This window comes from Cavia porcellus, unplaced genomic scaffold (assembly GCF_034190915.1).
Source record: "Cavia porcellus strain 051 isolate PalLab524CR breed Dunkin Hartley unplaced genomic scaffold, mCavPor4.1 scaffold_5, whole genome shotgun sequence".
Classification (NCBI taxonomy): Eukaryota; Metazoa; Chordata; class Mammalia; order Rodentia; family Caviidae; genus Cavia; species Cavia porcellus.
In genome coordinates, this window is record NW_026947488.1 from 43,008,705 (window position 1) to 43,020,809 (window position 12,105).

The following is a 12,105-nucleotide window of genomic DNA, read 5'->3' on the forward strand; positions in this document are numbered from 1 at the left end:
GGCAACATAATCATAGATTAATTACTCAAAATATCGTAGTTTATTAAAATCTTTTACACAGATTATTAACGTCCAATAGAAAGGTATTATGAGTCACATATGTGATTTTAATATGTCCAGTAGACAAGCTTCCTAAAAACATAAAGAGAAATAGGAAAAATTAGCAATATACTTAATCTAACCAAATATGCCCAAAATAGTCACATAAAAATAATTATATAGTCAATACAAAGTTATAGATATGCCTTATGTTCTTTTTATACCAACTCTTCAAAATCCAGTTTACATTGTTGACATCCCAACTCAGATGGCAAATTTTCATCAGAAATATGTGACCTACATTTTGAATCATAAAAGTCTACACTTTAAAAAGATTGCCAAACTTCAAGTTGCATGAAATATTCTTGAATGTTTTCAAAGAACTGAATCAAGGAGTTTTTTCTTTAAAATTGAATATGATTAAATGATATGGTCTCTCAGTTGTGCTGGCTCCTGGGGCTGGTGGTACCAGCTCTGAATGGTATCATTTCACTTTCCTAAGAAATGGAAGAACTAGGCAGGACAGGCATTACTGCCCACATTGTACACAAGAATAATAAACATGGCTCTCGAGACAATGCTCTGAGCACTGTTGTGCTTCCACAGTGAGTGGTAGTATCAGAATTCAATCCCAAGACTCCCAACCTTAATAACGCCCCCCGTTTCTGGTTGCATTAAGAATAAATGTGAGGATCCTACTCTGTTCAGGTCACTATGTTAGGTCACAAAGAATCTTAAGTGGATAAAAATCAAAGTCTGGACTTGAGTCAGCCCAGAGGTACACAGGCAGTCAAAAGCTGAGTCTAGCCACAAATGGATCTGTTGGCAAGATCTGATTTTTCTTCTAAAAAGGTAAATTTGAGTGTTTCTCCATGAGACATGCATTTTTCAGTTGACCACGGATCACCTCTTACATCACAACCATTCAGCTTTACCCACTTAGTGTTGTTTTTTGGCCCCTGATGCACTTGAACTTGCAGCTCTGAGGAGGAACTCAGCATCATTAAGTGATTTCAAGCCAAGCCGGGAGAGTGAGCCCCCTGCACTGTTGAAGATAACCGGGTCCTGCCTGAGGGCTCCATCATAGCAGGAAAGGGCAGCACTACGGAGGCTTGTTTAGTTGCATGCTCACCTTTAATAAATCACCACTGCTTCCTCCAGGCTTATTTCCTAGTTCTCCTTAAAATATTCTTGATGCCAAAACTCTTCTGGAATGTTTAGAATTTTTAGCCAATGGCCCCAAGAAAGCTTCAAGTGAAATGACAGAATCCCCCACCTCCCAGTCTTTTTCCCTTTCTCGCCAAGATGTATACATGTGCAACATTTTCAGGGGATGCTTAAAACAAAAGCATTTTAAAGGTATTCAGAAATCTTTTTTCTTTTCCTACCTGCCTGCTGGGAAACACCAAACACAACCTATAACTATATCTGTGTCTCTTCTTGTCTCTTAAAAATTTATTAATTTTTCACCCTTATTACATGACAGGATTCTGGAGAGTGTGAGACAGTGACAAGTTTTTCATCCTAGTCAAAAAACCATAAGAATGTTGACGTGGACATTATTTATTATCAAGGAAGAAGAAGTGGCCCAACTTTAAGAAGCATCAATCTTTAAGAGCCCTTTATAGGTACAAAGTCAAAAGGGAACAAGTAGCCAACCAAACTGATTTTACCAAGATAAGTTCATTAGTTAATCTGATATAGCAATGAGATATATTGACCATAACAGAGGAGAAGATGAGGATTTATTTGAGACAATTCCCTGGAATAGTCAGTTCACCTATATTATTGTAACTGATTTCAGAGCCAGTTTTCCATATAAAAACAAGTTCTTTTCTTTGAATCTATATGTTGCAATGATTGTGTTGAGTACAAAAATTTAATGCAGAGATTCTCAAATCTGAGTTATAGGGTGGAAGGGGGAAGGCCTTAAATATGAAGATTTCTGAGGCTAAGCCCTAAAGATTCCCATTCAGCAGATCTTGAACACCTCAGGTCCCCCAAGCAAATAAAATGCAACAATCACGTGTAGATCACTCTTTGAGAAATATGGCTTAAGCAATTGGTCATTGATCATGGACTTTTCACCTGAGGAAGAAAACCATAGCTTTACTGATGATAATTTCCCAGCAAGGATATAACAGATTGGTTGTACTGATGGTGCTGAGTAGCGGTCTCTCTGTGTCTGTATTCTACAGTGTGATTCTGTAGCTCCTGTGATTAAACAGAAGATTCTGCTTCCCTTCTTCATGAACCTAAGCTGGTCTTAAGGTGTGCTTGTACCTTACCAGTGAAAATGTTAGTGCGTCAACTCCAACCAAGAATGGGCCTCAGGAAGTCCTGCATCCTTCTCTCACTCAGATCTTCATCACTGCCAGGTGAACAAGCCTAGAGAGACCTGCTAGAGGTTGAGAGACCACATGGAAGAGATCTCAGCCATTCTATTCAAATCATGGAACAGCCTATAATTGGGCACCATCCAAACAATTGGAGGAGCCCAGTCTATATAAGCAGCAGTTCCTGTCTGGTCCTGAGATTCATGGTGAGCCTAAGATCAAAAGAGCTGTCTCTCTGACCCAACGGCAGTGAATCATACTATATTAGATCATAGAATTTGGGGTAGTTTCTTATACAGCAATGATAGCTGATACACAAGGCAAAGTCCTTTCCATTTGTCCTGTGTTCAGGAGAATCTAAATAGACAGCAATTTCCTGGAGAGAAGAAAACTACCTGTTATTTTGGCAAATAAACATATGCCTGATATTTACCATTGGATTTCACTGGGTTTTATCATGACCCCATACACTCCCAAACCTGATAGACCAACATGATGGCCAAGGAAAGAGTTAAGATGAGGACCTAACTGTTACAGTGTAATAGTTAGCAATAAAAATATAAAGTGTCTTTGGCTAAAATCCAATGGTTAAAAACCCAAGCTGGGAAAAGATTTTAGTGAACTCTCTCTCAGACAAGGGCCTCTTGTCTAAAACATATAAAGAATTAAAGAAACTCAGACCTCCGAAATTCAAAGATCCAATCCAAAAATGGGCATCTGAGATGAATATGCAATTCTCAGATGAAGAAATGCAAATGGCAAATAAATACATGAAAAAATGCTCATCATCATTGGTCATTAGAGAAATGCAAATTAAAACCACACTGAGATACCATCTCACTCCTGAAAGAATGGCCAGGATCAAGAAAACCGACAACAAATGCTGGAGAGGCTGTGGGGAAAAAGGAACTCTCCTGCACTGCTGGTGGGAGTGTAGACTGGTACAGCCTTTGTGGAGATCTGTCTGGAGATTTCTCAAAAAGTTGGGACTGGAAATCCCATTTATTCCAGCTATTCCACTTCTAGGCATATTCCCAGAAGAACTGAAAGCATCATACCACAGTGATATATGTGCACCTATGTTTATAGCAGCACAATTTGTAATCGCCAGATCTTGGAAACAACCCAAGTGCCCATCAACTGAGGAATGGTTAAAAAAGTTGTGGTATTTCTATACAATGGAGTATTATTCAACTATAAAGAAGGATCACATTGAGATATTTATCAATAAATGGGCGCAGCTTGAGACCATACTCATTAGTGAAATAAATCAATCTCGCATGTGTGAATACCGAATAGTTTCCCTAATGTAAATAATGATTCAAATATATAAAAATATGTGGTAATCATGATTCCCCATTAGGTGGCCTTGAAGCCTTATAAAGTTTTCACTCATTAATTAGAAAGGCTTTATTCTGGGCTTCTTGATATGAAAATATTTGAAGCTAGAGTATATGAAGTCTTATCCAAATATTTCAAGGAAAAAGACACTATGGTAACTACTATTAAGTCAGGTTATAAGGTGGTGAAGTACTAGGTTGTTGAAACAGTCATGCTGTGACCTCTATTGTTATATTGTTATGTCCTGTTTTATCTCAATCTCCCCCTTATTGTTTCAAAAAAAATTATTTAGTCATTTCTTATGTTTGTCTTAATTAAAGAAAAAATTCAAAAAAATTAGGATATATAAATAGTAACTCTTTTCGATTTCCTATTAACTTGTTTTGAAGTCCTGTAGTACTCCCACGATCTTGTTTTGACTGATTAGACTCTGTTCCATTCTATATGATAGTATCAAGTTTGAAGACATAGGCAACTACTTTGAAGACAATAAGATTCACTAAGATACCCATTCTGGTTTGACTATTGTCTTCTTTGGAAGTCCTGTAATGTTTACAATGCCTAAGTTTTATTGGTCTTGTTCTCTACTGTTTTGTCCAACTTTATAATATCTAATAAGATAGACAATTCTTTTTAAGGAAACAAGGGACAACGTTGATAACCATTGTTGATAAACTTGTACTATGTTCTATACCATGTGCTATGTCTATCCTTGGTATTGACTGACAGCTTTGTTTTGCCATATTTGACTGTATTCTTCCCCCCCCAAAGAAAGTAATAAGCACTAAGGAGTAATAAAATCCAAGATGTGTAAATTTTGTTGTAAAAAAGAGAGAGAAAAAAAGAAAAAAGAAAAAGAGCTCTAACGGATATAACAGCAAGTGTGTTTGGGGGTGTTAAATAGCTGACTTTATCAATGTTTTTGGAACATTGAACACAGCTGTTTGCAGTCTTCCTGTTTGAATGTCCACCTTGTGTTCTTTGATACTGCGATTTGAGGAACTATTTTCAAGAAGATAGTGTGTAATCTACTAGCAGGTAATTTCTTACTGTTATGTTTTTTTGTTTTGTTTTGTTTTGTTTTGTTTTGTTTTGTTTTGTAGTTCTGTATTGCGTGTACCCTTACGCCGCTTTGGTTTGTTTTGTGTTTTTCTCTTTTTCCTCTTAAATAAAAAAAAAAAATCATAAAAACCCAAGTCCAAACTCAACAGATTTTTATTTACTATTGTTCAAGATTTTACAGTTCAGAGTTTCTTCAGGTTCTTGTTCCTTCAACATGAAAAACACAGAAGAAGGTTTTTTTTTTTTTTTTTACCATATTCCCTATAAAGTCCTTCAGTTCCATGCAAATTCCTCAAAAGTCCCTCAAATCAGGTCTTTTAAAGCTCCCCACATGCAAAAGCAAAATATATGCTTTCCAAACAATCTAAGTGTCTCTTTGTTGAATGTCACTGTTGTTGAATTCTTAGAAGCTTCCTTGTATATCTAGAATCAGGATGTCGGAGAGACCACGTTGCAGAAGAGAAACACCTCTAGGTTCCTAGAATATTCATAGCTTTGGCACCAGTGGCCTTGTTAACTGCTTGTAAAGCAATGCCTGTGGCATCACACACTCCTAGGGAGTGGTTCACAGAATAGCACACCATATGCTCAGCAGGGCACAGTTTTGATGACTGCAAGTCAGGGAGGTACTTTGACTAATAGTCTCTACACAAAATCAGCTTTACATTAGTGTAGTGGACACTGTTATGGTTTGTATCTGGATGTCCCCACAAAGCCTCATGCATTCATAGCAAGCTTTTAGAATTTGTGATTGATTCATTGTCCAAAGCTGGGATTATTGGTGTGAGTGCTACACCTACCCTAGGGTGGGTAGCCTATACACAATGTACAGGACAGAAAAAGTCTTCTCTGCATGTTCCTTCTTTCTTGCTCTTGTTGCTTTTTGTGTCTTCCACCAGCATAAACTGTAATCCTCTGCCATGAGCCACCCTACCTTAGACCCAGCAGATTATGAATTTAAACCTCCACAAACTGTGAGATAAATAAAACTTTTGTTCCTTAATTTTGGGCTATTTTGTTTTAGCAAAGAGAGACAAATAACCAACACAGACATATGATATTGCTAGGCCTAAAGAGTTACTTCTTTTGTTTGCTAATTATTTCACAGAAGAAACAAAGCCTATCAAAATCATAGAATTTCCTTATCATTGACCATCTATAAATGCACAAAAATGGAGATAACAGTAAAAAAAAATCTCTTCACCAGGAAGACAAGATTCTTAACAGTACTTCTGCCCATTAGAACAAATATTGGTGCCCCTGGATAAAGTTTTCAAAACTTTCTTAAAGATGGATCCCTCATAATAAAATAACCAAAACTGCCATCCCAAAAGATACAAGATAAGGAATTATATTATATAGTATTTATAAGATTATAGGCACCAGAAGTGAAAGCAAAAAAAGAAACCCATTTCATAGATTCCAAAATGATTTTCCATACCTCTCAACAAATTTCTTATAGGTACATATCCTAAGATTTTATGGTAACTAATGCTAAAACAACCCATCACCCCTGCAACAAAAAGGTTAGAAGGTTTCAGAAACCTCATACTTGGAAGCAAAGTCTATAAGTCAAAATATCCCTGGGTGGATATCTGCAGACAAAGGTTCCCACCCTTTTTGGGTAAAACCTACAGCACATCAAGGTTTCTGGTTGTACAAATCCTGACATTTGGCTCTTACAACAGAAGGTTCGTGGCTTCCAGTTCAGGTTTGCCAACGCTCTCACAGTGCCCTCTTAGTGTGAGCAGTCAGAGATGATTAACCAAAAAATATTTCCAAGTTAAACATTGATTCGCCACTGCCTCCATTTATTCCTATCTTGGATGACCTTTCCAGCTCTTTTATTTTTTTAAACAAAAGAAAGTAGGCACCAGTGCCTTTTCATTTCTCAGTAAAAAAGTAGAATTCTGTGTTTGTTAGTTCTTGTGGTTTTCGGCCTGTAAAGAAATGAAGAGAATATTGAGGCAACCCAAGGGAGACTTGGCAGTTTTTAGTTTTTGTATAGACACTCAAGAAACACACACTCCTATACTCACCAATACATGCAAATACACATGCACGTATATGCAGGCATCAAGAGACACACATGTACAAAGTCCTACTTATATACACAGAGATGCCATGGGGATGTGTGCATACACACACACACACACACACACACACACACACACACACATACACACACAGGCAGAGTACTTATGTCTGCAGCAAGGTCCTTCCTGTTGCTTTCCTTCAGCCTTATCCACACAGACTCTGATGATAAGAGACAAGCTTATATAAGGATTAGCTTAACCATTTTCCTCCTTGCCTTTCAGGAAAAGGGGTGAATGTATTTAAAACCATGATCCTCTATATCTCAAGCCTTTGTTATAGAACCCATCACCAAATTTTGCTGAATTTGAATCTCAGACTAATTCTAAATCCAATAATATTTTTATAGTACTGGGATTCAACCAGGGAATATTGAGCCACATTCCCAGATCTTTTTATTTTGTTATGAGACAGGGCCTCATTCTGTGGCCCAGAATTCATCATATATCATATATTTGGTCTTGAATTCATCATATATTTAACTCAGTTTCCAGAGTAGCTAGGATTACAGATATGTACCACCACCATGCCAGGATATATATATATATATATATATATATATATATATAGAGAGAGAGAGAGAGAGAGAGAGAGAGAGAGAGAGATTATACACACACACATACACATTGAGAAAGAACAAAAATCAAGGGTTAATAAAAAAAATACTATGCTGAGGTCAAAAGAATTGAGCTCAAGTACAAGTTATGCATGCTTCCTCATCTCCAGGGTATCCAGCTGTCTCACAGAGGCTAACTTAAAAACTTCTATACACAAAACAGATTTTTTAACTAAAGTTTATTTTTAATGTTTTCTGTGCAAGCATATCCTTATTCTAATTTTCATATAAGTATAGAATCTAGAATAAATCTATATAGCAGGGGATAACAAACAACCTCCTGGGAACAAGACATTTATAATCTCAAATTCCCTAAAATAGCCCATACCAAAAATGCATCCAAAAATAGATCAATTATTTTTACAAGTTTTGCTCACGAGAAATTGCATGAGATGAATAAGCGTATATGTTAAAGAAATATTTTTAATATCTTAAGCATAATATGGTGTCAAGGATTGCAGTTTCCTAAAGAGTTCTTCTTTTTTAAAGTACCAAAGCAACACATGAAATTAGAGATTTTTTTTCTAGGAAGGTTAGAAGGCATAGCTGCAAGGCTATGATTAATTACTGAACTCTTTTGCATCTGATATTTCACATGCATTTCCAGAAAAACTGGCAAGACGTGTACAAAGCAGATATTTTTTTCTTTGAGCACTGAGACCAGTTACCTCTCTCCTTGCTGGCCAGAGCAGAGTGCCTGAGCTCCTTCTCTGACATCTATTCTCATGTTAACTTCAAGTTCCAAAGTCCTCACATTTACTTTAACTGCTACAGTTTTATTCCACGCCTGCTATCTTTTCTTAGCAATCCTGCATTCCCCCTTGTCCCGTGCACTCTCTTACAATAAGTTTTTCTGGGTAGCAGAATATGGAGCAAGGCTTATGTTGATTTTGTGCAGCCCACATTCCTGGAATGTTAGTACTGAGTACAGAATTTGACCTGTAACACAATGAAGAAAGAGTTCAAATGCAAACTCCAAAGATATCCATCCCACAGAATAAATGCCAATAAGCAATTTCCTTTTCCCAGCCTACCAGAGATTTTCAGCAGATAGCTCATAACAAACAGAACCCATGCCAATATTTTATAACCCATAAAGTTTCTTCAAGCAATTGTACAGATTTCCAGCCATCCTTTGATCAGTCTTTGTAACAGCGACTCTGGGCCCTCGCCTAAAAATGATTCCTAGATCTCGATATACATACAATGGAAAAGATCTGGCCTTCAGAAAGCCTCTCATTAAAGCGCTAATCTGTTCCACCACATTCTTCCAAGACACGGCTATCGGCATTCTAGCCGGCCTGAATGGCCAGTCCTCATAAGACTGATAGAAACAGCTCAAGTAATTGGATTGCTATATGGGATTGAATGTCTGACAACAAAAGATAGCCATCTCTATCCGACCACCAAATCTTTGTTCCAGCAATGAATTCATTTAGCAATGCACTTAGAGGCTCCTGAGCCATGGGAGAAATGACAGACTAGGGACAGAAGAGCTGGGCCCACTGATGAGCTCAGAGACAGCGTCTGCACAATTCCAAAAAGTTAATTATGGGGAACAAAGCAGTAGACGATGACCTGTTGAATCATTACCATAATCACATTACTGCACTGGCCGCCTGCGCCCTGCCCAAGGTGGCATCCACAGTTGCTCATTCTGGTTCTCTTTTGCCACCTGCAGTCACTCTGCACGGCTGCTTGGCTGATATGCCCTTAGTTCACCCAGTTTGTTTGGATACCCTAGACATTTTTAAAAATTTTTATTTGTCTATCCATCAAGAGAGCCTAAGAATAGAGAGGTACTGAAATAGTATAATATGATTTGAGATGACTGATGTGCTAATTACCCTTATTCAATCATTGCAGTGTATACATGTGTCAAAATATCACACTGTACTCATGAATATGTACGATTACTATGTGTCAGTTACATTTTTAAAGTAGTCAGTATAAAAGCTATCTGGGCTAAAATGATCTTATATTTGTCTCAAATTATGTGACATGAAAGACCTCTCATTCATTAAAATGTAGCTGCAATTTCAAAATCCTATTTGCATATGTAACTTTAGGTAGGCCTAACCAGGCTGAGTATAATATCTGAGCTAAAATGATCTTACATTTGTCTCAAATTGTGTGACACAAAAGACCTCTCATTCATTAAAATGCAGCTGCAATTTCAAAATCCTGTTCGCATATGTAACTTCAGGTAGACCTAACCAGGCTGAGTGTAATATAAATCAAAGTATGCATTTATAGTTTCAGGTCAATCTAAATAGTTCCTATAAATCAAATGTTGACATATAAAGCTTATCCCAGGGCGAAAAACAGCTAAAATGTCTATCCTCAGTGAGTCTGAAGCAACATTCTTAGTTAATAGTTTCCTAGAAGCTGTAACACAGTTATTTCTTGACCACTGGGTATCTAGTTTCTTCAGCAGGGTGACATAAATTATTTTCAAACTTAACTTCTTTAGAGAAGTTTTGGTCTGGAAAGTATATTAGTCAGCAAGTGAGTACAGTATCTCATTTTATAATAAACAGAGACATTGGTATAATAATCTTGGCCAAAATCATAATAATATAGCAGCAATAATAATAGTAGCAGTAGATTATTAAACAATAATTATTTTAGACATGCCAACTTGGAGAGAAGATTTTCAGTATTTATAAATGAAGTTCTGATTTAGCCATACAACCTTCTATTGGAGGAGTTGGGAATCATTCAATCTATATTAAAATGGAAAGAAATAGCAAGGCCAGGGTACCCTTTGCTGTTTGAAACAGTGGTACCAGAGGAGCCCAAACACAAACATCCTGATACCCAGCCCAACACTCTCCATGTTTAAAGGGCATCTTTCGGCCAAGATTCCTTACCCGACTTGGCGAACAGCTTGAACCAGCCTCATGGTCCAAATTGTGACTTTGGATCACAGCTGAAGATACACAATCATATGTTGTCCAAAGTTGGCATGATTTTCCTTTCTCAACTTATTCTACTGCCAAATGGAGACTATATCCCAAGTGCTGAGAACCACAACCACGGAAAAGGTTGAAATGCTTCTAATTGTAAGGAAAGATCACATTTTTTCATTTTAACATAAGTTGTGAGCAGCAACTTAGAGGGTTTTCATTCAGACTATCTTAAGCAAAAGCTTCTAGGGGCTTTGCTGATTTCCCTGAGGAGAATTTCTCAGAAGAAGGGTGCTCCAGTCTCCCAGCAGATGACTCCTTTACTGGGCAGCAAGGGTTCCTTTTCCTCCCAGCCCTAGACCACAGCCAACCTATAATAACCTTTATGTTCCAAAAGACCAAAGACACTCTTCTAAAATAGATTCCACATTCAACTAAACACCCCAAGTACCTGTTCTAAACGCTTTTGTTTCCTAAAAGGGACTGAACTCACAGTAACCCGTTTGTCAGAGAATCAAGCTAAGTTCTATCTCTAAGCACAATGGCTGCCAAAGGAGGAAAGTGAGCTTTACCTACAGGAAGTGATTCCACCCCAGTGAGCCGGTGGGCACAGCCTCTCCTCTGCCCTCCCGGCCTCTGGCTCCTTCTGTTCCCAGCATCCTTTTCCCTCTTATCACACCCTGCATGAACTGGACCAGAGGTATTGCTTTGTCCAAGACTATGTATGTCTTCCCTTCTTCCTCTGGTCACAAAGTCCCCAAGGAGAGAGCCGGTGCAGCCTCTAATCCAGCCATGCCTTGCAGGGTCCAGCACAGAATGTCCTTGCATAACCGCGACACTGACTAAGATGGACATGAAAACATGAGGCAGAATTCGGTGAGTACACCTACAGGATAAAGATACATGTACACCCTGCCTTCAAGGTCATCACATCAGCAACTGACCAAGAAAATAAGAAGCTTTTACCGCCAATGTTTGCATTTTTCTAAATGACCTATGTGTGACTAGTGCAAACCTCAAGCCAGACAGTCATTTATGGGGTTCAAGGAAGTGTGTGGTCACACAGACATACATGAGGCCCCTGCTGTGGAATGGAAAACACCTACAGTGTCTGTGATTAGTGGTAAAATCACTTCTTTGCTGAGGCCATGCTCCGTCTTCTCTGCCGGTGGCCCCTGGCATGATGTGGGCAGGTGTAACATATTTTAAGTCAGGTAGACGGGCGTCCCTACCTTGTAGTCATTTCACACCCACTCCTTTCTCACCCACCTTCTCAGCCTGGCCACCGGGCCCTGTGTGCCAGTGGAAAGCCATTCTTTCTCTGCAAAGATCTGGAAATCTCTGACCATGAGGGGCTTTCACCTGCTCCTTGAAGGTCCAGCTTTGACCATGGGGCAAAGGCTGATTAGGAGCCCAGGCTGATGTCCACTCCTGACCCTGAAACCTAGAGCATTCCAAGGCTTTTCTGTCTACAGATGATGTGTTTTTCTAGGCCTTTCCCATTCAGCATAAGAGTCCAACTCAGAGACTATAAATGGGAAACCTAAAACACACAGGCCTCAAGTGGGTCTGCAAATGAATTATAAGTGTTCTTTATATTGTGTGTGTGTGTGTGTGTGTTATGAATTCATTGTCACCATTTTTCAATCAAAAGATTTTATACATCACTTCAGACGACTACACTCTCTTTGGACATCGGAAGGGCCTG